This window comes from Meriones unguiculatus, chromosome 3, assembly GCF_030254825.1.
Source record: "Meriones unguiculatus strain TT.TT164.6M chromosome 3, Bangor_MerUng_6.1, whole genome shotgun sequence".
Taxonomy (NCBI): domain Eukaryota; kingdom Metazoa; phylum Chordata; class Mammalia; order Rodentia; family Muridae; genus Meriones; species Meriones unguiculatus.
This window is the reverse complement of record NC_083351.1, coordinates 177,333,200-177,344,575: the sequence shown is the minus strand read 5'-3', so window position 1 is coordinate 177,344,575 and position 11,376 is coordinate 177,333,200. Positions and strand designations below refer to the sequence as shown.

Here is an 11,376-nt window from a genome sequence, read left to right as displayed (position 1 = left end):
GCGCGTCCCCATCCCTAAAGAAACAGAACCCCCCGTTCCACTCTCCCACTGTCCCCTGGCACTCCTGTCATTCTTCCTGGTCCTTCCTCCATGCGCCACGTTAGTTCAGAACTCCTTGGTGCTGAGGAATTCACTCCAAAGCTCCCTGACCGAAATTTGATGTGATAAAGTGGCCACTAGACCCAGTAAATGAAAAGATAAAGTTCCCAGGATTTGAGCATTTGTTCACTACCAGGTATTGTGTGTGTGTGTGTGTGTGTGTGTGTGTGTGTGTGTGTGTGTGTGTAACAGAATTCACTTGTTTGGTTCAGGTGATTGGTAATTAATTGGTGTAGATTCCTTTCTCCGTGTCTTCTATCAAAAGAAACCTAGCACGGCCGATCAGAGACGTGCAAAGAGACAAAGGCGGTGGTGACTGAGGCAGCATCCGAGAGGAGCAAGAGCAAGGCCGCTGAGGTGGGGCTGCCCCAGGGGGCCGCACACAGGGATCCTTGTCTGTGCAAGGACACATGGACCTGCTTTTCCCGTTTGCCTCGGCCTGCCTTTAGCTAAGACACCTGCTCTGTTAGGGGCGTGTTCAGTGACTGTGCACACTTGGAGACCGTGCCCCGCACACTTGCCTTTGGCCTTCCAACTGGAGTCTTGAAGAGGTGGAAGCTCGCTCGTGAGGTTGGTGGTTAGAAGCCCGCAGGGACCCATCCATCTGGCCTGAGCTTACTTCTCTCCTTCCCGCCACTCCCTCACCATCTCCTCATTCCCCTTGCCAAGGTGCTGCTGTGTAGCCCGGGCTGGCCTTGAACTCTCTTTGCCTCCTTCAGTCCCAGCATGGGCACTGGAATTAAAGGCGTGTACCATCCCGTTAGACATTCTACGTCTGTTGAAGAGACCAGAACAGGAGAAACTTCAGGCTTTCCTCGGCACTGTCTTCCACATTCTTAAGCCATTTCCCACTTGGATTTTATAAGCACACGCTTTAAAAAAACGTTAAATAACGCACCAGGATTCACTGTAGACTCGCATGTTTGCAACCACAGCGGCACTGGTTTTCCCTTCCCCATAACAATGGAAGCAGCTCCAGCCATCGAGGGAGATGGATGTGCTTCTCCGAAATATTTCAGGCGTATGAAATTACTCAAATCATATGGAGATGCCAGGAACAATTGTGGCGTAGAAGTGTAATTTAAAAAGTCCGTCAATGCCTGAAGCCCATTTTTAAGAGCTTCATGCATTTGGCAGGCTCTCCGCTCCCCAAAGCCATGCTGCGCTTCTACAGAGTCATCCTGGACAGAGCTGCCCACACCTAGTCTTAAAGGAATTGAAGGTTTAAGATTTCTACCTTTCTCATAAATTTAGTTTGCCCTTTCTCTGATTTAGGTAGAATATCCTACAAATGCTTTCTTTCTAAGAGCCGCATTTTTATCTACGTGTTATCTTTATTTAGACAGTCTGAATGTCTAAACAAAACATACGGAGGAATGGAGATGGCATTGGCAATTATAGTTATTTCTTGACACCCTTTTGTATCCAGATTTGGGTATCTGCCAATCACAGAACTTCATACTTTTCAGGGAGAGGACCTGGACTCATGAGAACAGAAGGCTGTAACCGTCTATGTGTGGATGTCTGTGTTTGTATAGGATGTTTATGCAGTATTCGGACTTGGCTATAATCTATAATTCTTGCCTATTATTTCAGTCACAACAATAATTTTTAGATTAATGGTTATAATTTAAGTAAGGCACACATGAAAAGTTTTATGTTCATGCTTGAAAGGAGGATCATTAAATATTCATTATTACTACTCAAATTAGCTGTCATGCTCCACATAACACTTACCCCTTATCATCTCACGGGTTTACATTCAGCAATACATGAATGGCGGGCAGGATATGGCTCAAAGCCGTAGAGGATTTTTGGGGGGCTGGGCAACTGGAAGAGAAGTGATTTTAAAACGTCATCTGACATGCTTATGCTGACAAATTATTTAAAGGAATTACTGTGTCATCAATAAACATGTTTGTATGTTGGGATGGGATCGTGGCAGGATTTGCTTCTGGCTGCTTAATTACCCCATGATGGTGAAAAACGGTTTTCTTCCAAGAGTTATGAGGAAAACACTCAGATCTGAAAGCTGAGATGTGGAAGTCATTTGTGTATACCCAACTTTGTCATGAAAACCCACTTTCCCTGTTTATAAACAGGCACTGAAATCTTGCTTTTTCTCAGCTAAACCAGATTATACAATTTGTTAGTTTTTCCCATCTGTCATCAAATATATTCATAAGAAACAAAAATGTGGAACAGATGGATGTTTATAAATATTGTGACGCACACATATAGAGATTGTGTCTTATCAATCCTTTTTGGAAAGGTTCTTCCATATTACTCAATAATTTTAAATTGGTTTCTGTTCCATAGAAAGCAGCCATGAACTTGATTCTGATCACATGCCATGTAACTTTAGAGATTTTTGTCTTAAAGAACTGTAGCCCAGGAACAAATGCAGTTCTGCATTTTTCAACATTGCATCTGGACTCTTCGTAATGATGGTTTATTTTGTTTTATTTTTTTTTTTTTTTTTGCACAGAGGAGAGGAAAAATATATAGGTCCATGAATCAATCTAGATAATGGGGAAGGCGGAATGTAATAAATAATACAGTAACAACCCTAAACTAATGAGCTGTTGCTAAGGTACATCTCATAGGCTCATCCTCTATATAAAAGTCACTAATAACCCCCGGTGTAATCAGATGATAAAGCTCTGCCATAAGGCAACACCTGTGCAATTAGAACTGCAGACTCTTTTGCACGTTCCATTAATTTCTGGATTTTGTAGAGGCGCAATGACGACACTAATAATCTAGTCCACTTGACTCAGAGTCTACTGGAAACACGGTGTCTAATTAGATAAAGGTAATTAATTAGAGATAAATGGAGCTAATCAGGCTCAGTTAACACTAATTCTCTGAATTAAGACATTTTGGGGCACCCACTATCCCGCTGGCTTTGATATTCCACAGAAAGAGTAAGTTCTAGAGGAATCAGAAAAAAACCTGGCCTTTGAGAATCAGGCAGTCTTTTGATGGCATATTTAGGCATCTGGGAGTAAAGGAGTTTTCTTTCATATTGTGCTTAAAAAAAAAAAAAACATCGTTCTCTTGTGCTTAAAGAATTCACTTTGTAGTTCTTCCAATCTGTGCTAGTCTCCACATAAATTTTAATAACCTTTGCTATCACTTTTATTATCTGTCTAGCCCACCAATGGAAGAAAACTGCTAGTTTTTCTAGCCTTTAAATAAGACTTAACTTGTTACATTAAGGAAATGTCAAGACTCATCAGCCTGTACTCCAAAATTTTGGTTTACTTTTTAGTTTTTTGAGACAGAGTTTCAAACTCAGATTTTTTTTTCAACTGTGTGACCCTGTCTGTCCTGATGCTCCCTCTGTGGGCCAGGCTGTCATGAACCCAGGAGAGCCAGCACAGCCTGCCTCTGCCTCCCAAGCTGGGATCAAAGCCCCCCCCCCAGCCTCAAATTCTGATCCTCTCAATAGAACAAACACATAACATTTTGATCCCCTGATTCGGATTCTTTAAAGAGGATAAACCTGTTTTCCCTTTGTTGTACTAAATATTCTTCTACTGGAAAAAAAAAAAAGAGGCTTTGAAGTAGGAGACATGGGTTCAAATTTTGTCTCTTACTGAGAGAGCAGCTTGGGAAGTTGCTTAACCTTCCATTTCCCTTGATCAGAATGGAAATTAGGGCCCAGTGCAGGTGCTCAGTGGTTACACTGGCTGCTCTTCCACAGGTCCTGAGTTCAATTCCTAGCACCCACATGGTGGCTCCCAGCCATCTATAAGGGATCTGATGCCCTCTTCTGAGCTGCAGGTGTACAGGAAGACAGCACTCATGCACAGGAAAAACATTAATGATAAGCGGATATCATCCTGATTTCTGGGGTAGTGACACCAAGAGGAGGTTAGTCTGTGTATGCTGATGAGGACATTAAAGTTTGTCTGTTACTGGTCTGGTGTTGAACAGGTGACTTAGTGTCACATCAGATTGACTACAGAATGATCAAAAATGTCTCATTCCTCTCAGTTTCACAGTAATCTCTGTACTGCATTTAAAGAGATTTAATGGAAGATCAAGAATTTACTCCTTAGCTAGGTGCAGCAGTGCACGCCTGTAATCCTAACACTTAGGGAGGCAGAGGTGGGCGGATCTCTGAATTCAGGACAGCCTGGTCTACAAAGTAAGTCCAGGATGTCCAGGGCTTCACAGAGAAACCCTGTCTCAAAAAAAAAAAAAAAAAAAAAAAAAAAGTATGTACTCCTAAATAATCAGGAAAAAAAAAGTCTCAAATTTTCTATTGCAGAATGTAGGTTCCAGGAATTGAACCCGGGTCTTCAAGCTTGTCGGTAAGTGCCTCCCTCACTGCACCACCTCACCAACCTTTTGCTTTGGTCTTCTACATGGAAATAACTATTCTTCTTGGCAAGTTGCCATTGGTACACCAGGACTGGACAGATTTGCTCCCAAATACATTCTAAAATGTACCCTCATCTGAAATAGACATTAGGTCTTTTTCCGGCACTGCCTCTATCTTGTCTCCCGTCGACTCCACAGTGACAGAGGAGACACACCAAATAATGCGTGTAACAGTGTGAGGCACAGATCAGTCCCTGAAAAGCCAGGTCTGTATGACTTTGTAGTACCTCAGTGCCCCTTGCTGGCTTTACAGTGGAATGAGCCCTGGGCTGAGTCTTTGTATTTGGAGACAAAAACTGTCTTCGTGAGAGGCTGGCTCTGTGTCTCCAAGGCTTTATGTCTGGCTTGTGCAGCATTAAACGTTTGTAACCTGCTATGAAGGAATGCCAGGAGGTGACTGTCAGTCTTTCCCAGCCAATCTACTGGAAGCTGCTTAGAACAAAAAGGCCAAGGAAGGGTTTTCTTTGCCCAGTGACGGATAGAGTAGCAGTCCCCGCCTGCTGTGCCCAGGACTTAGACCACGCATCCGCTAGCCCTCAGCTCTCCTGGGTCATTGACTGACACAGAGACTCGAGTGGAGTTTCTAGGCAAATGGCCAGCGCAGGTTTTCCATGGAGCGTCCCACCGACAAATTGAAAATCACGTGGATTACGCACCAGCCCGTTTGGCTAATCGCAGTCACTGAACACGTGCCCACTTTTTCTCTCCTTCTTTGCGTTAGACCCATACAGTGCAGTGGTTTCCCCACCCCAAAGCTGAACTTGGCCGGAGGAGCCAGTTTAATCAGTAAGACAGAAGCAGAGATATTTTGGGCAAAGACTTGAACAAAATAAATCCTTTGGTACCTGGGCTTTACTCATTTGCTCTTGAAACCTTGGACAGGGTGTTGAATGAGCCAAGGCCGGCCATGGGGATTCTGTTATTTAGCTTGTTGTCTTCCTTCCCCAGTCAATGGTCTGTCAAACCTAAGAGCAGAGCACCTGGATTGCCAGCAGCTGACTATGGAACCACCTCTGGGCCTGACTTGGGCTGCGTTAAATCCTGGGCTAAGCCTACGTATTTGGGGAAAAGATGAGCTTATGAGAATTTGCTGTAGTGTCTGAGACCTTCAAGGGATGACATATAGGATGAACAGGACTGAACGAAATAGCTATTAAATTAAACCACAAGTTTCAAGGTCCTTTGGAAAAGGACAATAGGTAACTGATAGACCAGACAATTTCCTTGTTTAATATCTGTGGAAACCCAGATAGCATAAACTATTTGGTTGCCAGCATTGTAGATACACAAGCAGGAGAAGGATGGTGTCTTCAGGAGAAATGGGAAAACAGAGAAGGCCTCTGAACCGTGAGAAACAGGAAAGGGGGCTCAGAGTCCAGTCTTTTGGGTAACAGATCAACGCTGGAGTCAGGACTTGTAGAGAAAGGCTAGGCTGGGGCTGAGGACCATTTGTGGAGAGCAGCTGAGGTGTGGGCCAGGATGTGGACGGGCAAAGGGAGCAGGAACACAGAGTGGGAACACAGCCGGAGAGGACTTACCAGCTCCTTCCAGGAGTAAGCTGGGGAGGGCCGCTGGTGGTGGCAGTGCCATTCTCAGCCACTGAAGGCCATTCACAGACATCTCATTGTAACCCAGCGGACTAGACATGGGCAGGACCATAGCTTGCCCATTTTGTCACAAACGGACAGACCCATTAAGGGATGAGACAGAAAAGGGACGATGTTTTCACCTGTTCAGAACCCTGGGTTGGTGATGGGACCCGGCAGTGGGGAGCTAATGGCCCTCAAGAGAGCAGAGGCAGCAGCAGCAGCAGCAGCAGGACTGGGGTGAAGAAGCGTTGCGGAAGCTGGTCAGAGCAGCACTCTGGAGACGGGGCAAAGGCAGACGGGAACACCCGTGTTGACCTCAAGGGACTTGTTGGTGCCAGGGCTGAAAGAAGGATATTGGTGCCCGAAGCAAGTTCAGGTGTGTTTTATCTAGTGGGACCTGAAAGGGAGTGAGGACGCAGAAGTCACAACCGTCACTCACTCCTGTGCCTTGAATCCAGTGAGGGGCAGCAGAAAGCTTCTCAGGTGGTGGGTGCTCATGCTCACCGTCCTGAGGGTCTACAGCAGAGACTCAAGGCTCCCGGGACAGGAACCCAGTAACAGAGTCCATCAGCCCCCCTTATGAGCAAGTTTTGTTACACAAGAATGAAAACAGATGGGTAGGAACCGTGCCTCTGAGTTCAAACATTGTACCGAGCGCGCTTGCATACTCAGCTGCTTAGGCGGGCGAGGTTCTGTGGGTTTTCTTACGTCTTCCTCACTTTAATCACTTTAATCCTCGCCACCATAATCACACAGAAATTGCCTCGGTGCAGTTCTCAGCGCACCCCGTGTTCACTAGTGTTCAAAACAGAACGGGCTGACTGAACGACGACGAGCTCCCAACTCACTATGTCCCCAGCTCTGGCCGCCTGTAGGCCCGTTCATCCTGAGACCAGCATCCTAATGAGCTAGCCAAGGCTCTGTCTGACCTAGCTAAAGCCCTTCTTTGATACTGACAGGACCAAGTCCAAACGACTTAGCCTAGAATACCCAGGCCTGCTGTGACTCAACTTCAGCACTCTCACAAAGCCTCCCCAGACGCGCCCCAGCCGTAGCCAGCCTACTCCAGGTGTGCCACAATTGAGATGTTTGCATCTGTACCTTGCCTAGCCTGTTTCTTCCTGTAGCACTGCTCCGTTGCATCCTACCTTTGTAACATGTCTACTCCAGGGAAGTCTGGGCGATGTTTCCGTGAGCGGAGTCAAGGTGCGCGCCTCTCCTGAATCTTCTGGATTTATCCTTGTTAGAGGACCTGGCAAATAGGAAGAGCATTTATTTATGGACACACCTAGATGACAGTATGCACGGAAAGCAGAGTTTCCTTTCTACGCCTCTTTCTTCAGTGCGCCTCACACCAGCCATCTGGTGTGCTCTTCATGTTTAAGTGAGGATTTGGTCTAAGGCTGCTCCGGGAAAATTCCCCTCCTCTCTTTCCCCACAAACTGTCCTGGGTAGAGTATCGCCTCAGTTACTGTCTTGGTAAAGTAAGGTGCAATTATGAGTCCGGTTTGGGCTGCGTAGTCATCGTGTGGCCCCACAGGGAAATATGACAGGGACACTTGGTTTCACTGTATGTCCTTAGAAATGCCCCTCGTCCTATTCTCAGTGTTGGGGAGGAAGATGCAGTGGACACCCACACTCACACCAGCCCCTCCCCTTTTTTCTCAGGAGAATGCTCTGATATTTATTTGCACCTGGCCTTGGTGGATCACTGGAAACTTGCCCAGTGCCAGTGAACTATACCATGACGTCACTGCAGCACACCCTCTTCTGGCAGGCTGCGCTTCTATTTGCTGAAGATGTTTTCACATGAACATCCTTCTGGTGTAAGTTCAGGCTGTTATCAGCTCTATTTGTTTTTTAAATGCGTTTTAGCCACTACCATTTCCTTAATCTACCCAGAGAAGTGTCCACAGAGTTGAACGTTCACCTTCAAAGACAATATCGTGTTCTCCATTCCATTCTGGGGTCCCAGAGGCGCCTGCAGGTGTGACCTCCATGCCACATGAGGAACGAGCTCTTGCTCCATTTTACTTGTGGACACAGAGAGCTGAATCTTCAACTGAGAACGAGGTGAGATGGATCACACCGGGGCAGATAAATGGCAGCCACTGTCTTCAGCCTTGAAAGATAACATTCTGAATTCTCCTCCACAGGCAGATTAATCCTTCCCCCTGAAAGGAAAACTATCGAAGGCAGCAGAGTTCTGCCTGAGTAAGCCACATGCCCAGAGCCCCATCGGTGTTTCCTGGATGTCTCTGTGGAAGCAGCTCTTCCGTCCTGGCCAGGGGAAGCACGTGTCATCCTGGATGTGTCCATGGAAGCAGCTCTTCCGTCTGCCCAAGAGGAGCGTGTGTCAGTGAGCCGTGTGTGCTCGCCATTGGTGTGGACCGACATGATCAACTGCAGAACTGTAAGGCCAGAGGGTGCGCCAGGCACAGTAAAGGCTCCAAACACAGGGCCAGGGCTCAGCAAACATTTGGCTTGAGTTTTTCATGGATTTTATCGTACACTGTCAATTACTATAGAGTATTTGTGGCTCAGCTGTATATTCTTATCACAAAAATGTGGCTACTGCTCTTTTGGCTATTTAACAGGCCTCAGACATCTGGCAGAAACCGTTTACTTAAATATTTCTTCACAAGACAAACATGCTTCCACACACACTGAAAGAATTCCATGAGTGTTCTTATAAGCCAGCCTGAGTAGGAAAAGCATTGTTCCGAGAGAAATTTAACTGCATTGTGGTTACCAAATATTTAATATTTTAAAGAGGAAGTTCTAAAATTTAATAGATGATTTTATTATTACTCTTTGAATGTAATTAACTAGGGCTGCACTTTAAACTGCTCTATTCTGGTTACTGAAATAGGTTTTATGGTTTACAATGGGGGAAAAAACCCTCTGTCAGACTGTGGGCCTCTCCCTTGGCGCACATTATTATGGTCTCTTTAGAGACCAGCACGCCATTTTGCTGTCAGTGGTCTTGTTCTAGTAGAGCGGGTTTATATATGCAATCCTCTTGGGAATTGGTGTCAGAAAAAGGATCCCCAGTTAGCAGCTGACATAGTTCCTGCTCACAGTCAGAAGAGCGCCTCAAGCAGCAAATGAACACATATTTCATTTTTTATGTGCTGTTAAAATGTTATATCATTAAGTCAAAAGAACATATTTGTCTCATGTAGGTTGACTTTAGGAGATAGCTCTTGCTTTCAGTATGAACGAGGGCTTGTGGCTCAAGAGAAAACGCTCCGCAGAAGCCAGCTGGCCAGGACCTGCCTGAGAGAATGCGGCCTGTAAGCCTCAAATGCCAGTTTTTCCAGGGCTGTCGGCACACTCATGGTCTGTTCTCAGATACTTTAAGTACCGAGAGGGCTATAGAGGAAGCTAAACGGTGTGGAGTTTAGTTTATACTTGTATATATTTTTCAAACACTCAATTCCCATCTAATTGCTTTATCAGATCACAGAATCCATCCACTCATTTATCAGCAAATAAATGTTTAGCAGCAACGAAAACATAGTAGGCACTGTTCTAGGCCCAGGCAAAAGGGTATAAAATACAGCAAGTGCTTGCTCCGTACGAGAGCTTGTCTGGTGAGGACGTCAGACAGACGGGAAGATCTGATCACAGAGAGCATGTCCTCCACATGAATGCACTTGGCTGTTCTATTACTAGGTGCCGTGCCCATCAGCGTGAGGCCAGAAGTGCCAGTCAGCAGCTGGATGGCACCTGGTACACAGCAAAAACTTTTTGGATGAATTAATTAGTGGTGGAACTGATGCTATTAAAAATGCGTGTAATGACTGTCCTGGCTAGTTTTTATGTCGGCTCGATACAAACTAGAATCATCTGAGAGGAGAGGGTACAGCAATGGGCTAGGGCCCCTCATGGCAATAACTAAGGAAATGTCCCCAAAGTCCTGGGTTCTATAAGACAGCAGGCTGAACAAGCCATAGGAGCAAGCCAGGAAGTAGTGCCCTCCACGGCTTCTTCATCAGCTCCTGCCTCCAGGTTCCTTACCCATTTGAGTTCCTAAATTGTCTTCCCTCCATGGACTGTGGTTCAGGATGTGCAAGCCAAATAAACCCTTGCCTCCCCAGGCCGATTTTTGTCATGGTGTTTCATCATAGCGATAGTGACCTAACTGAGGCAGTGCTAAGCCACATTGCGTTGTCACTTGTGACAGCAATAATGAGAGCAGTTTGAAAACAGGAGGTTATGTTTTAAATCTTGAGAGAGGAGTTTTTAAAAATTACTGTTGATGGCAGAATAACTTAAAAGGGTCTGAACTTAGTATGTGGAGCATTGGTTCAGAGTGAGGAGTGGTATAGGAAGAAAAAAGAATGCTATTTAAAGTGATGGTTGAATTTGGACCATACCTTAGGTTTGTAAATAAACATGTTTGTGTTTTTTTAAATAGTTGTTAATCATAAATTAGAAAATGCTAGAAAAGATGAGATCAAGTGTTGGAGTGAAAGAGAATGGAAGCCTCAGTCTTCTCATGTCTAAGATGTGCAAGGTCGTTTTGGGAGTGTGAGGATGAAAGCAACAAGAGACTACAGGTAAAATTCTCAGTGCAACACTCAGCTTCAGATAACAAATCCATCGTTTAACCGACACACCGAACAGGAGTCATGCTGAGACTTTCAGACTGGGCAAGACTCCCCAGGGATGATGCCCGTCCTGACTTTATCAACAGATCATGCTGGAGGTCAACCCAGGGCCTCCTGTGTGGCAGGCAGGCTCTCATGTGTGAGCCCTCAACCCCTCAGTATTCACACGCTGAGGTGACTTCACAGAGAAGAGCGAGGGCTGGTCACTCTCGGGTGTAAGCTTTGCGATCACCAAGCACTTTCTCCAAAGCGTTGTGCTTCCTGGTTCTCCCAGATTCTTTAAATGGCACTGCTGTGTCCAGACCTTTCCAAGAAACCTCTCACACTGGGCACTCGCTCTGGTTCCACTGGAGACTTGGGTTTTTCTTCAAGGCGCTCAGTGTACTTAGTTTCTGGGTTCCCTTTTGCCTCTGGAGACCCAGAACTAGCCCAGGCTTGGGACACTCTGCTTAGAAAGGATGCTTTCTTTTTCTTTTCTTTTTTTTTTTTTTTTATGTCAACTTGGCAGGACCAAGGAGATGCCCAAAGAGCAGATAAGACATAGCTGGGTCTGTGGAGCTGTCTGTGATGAGAGAAGCATATGAATTAGCAGATCAAGTTAAAATCAACAAATGTTGTCCCCACCAGGACAGGCAGGCGTCACCCAGTCTCCTGAAGCACTGGTTAAAATAAGAAGGCAG

General features: G+C 45.6%; 1 long non-coding RNA gene across 1 annotated transcript in view; it reads left to right on the top strand.

Moving 5' to 3' along the window:
* LOC110549081 (uncharacterized) overlaps nucleotides 1-10,182 on the top strand; it is a 26,858-nt gene extending 16,676 nt beyond the window's left edge. The window contains exons 2-3 of the long non-coding RNA XR_009590997.1: nucleotides 7,749-8,153; nucleotides 8,237-10,182. This is a non-coding gene — a long non-coding RNA (uncharacterized LOC110549081). The remainder of the gene's footprint in view (nucleotides 1-7,748; nucleotides 8,154-8,236) is intronic.
* The last annotated feature ends 1,194 nt before the right edge of the window (nucleotides 10,183-11,376 follow it).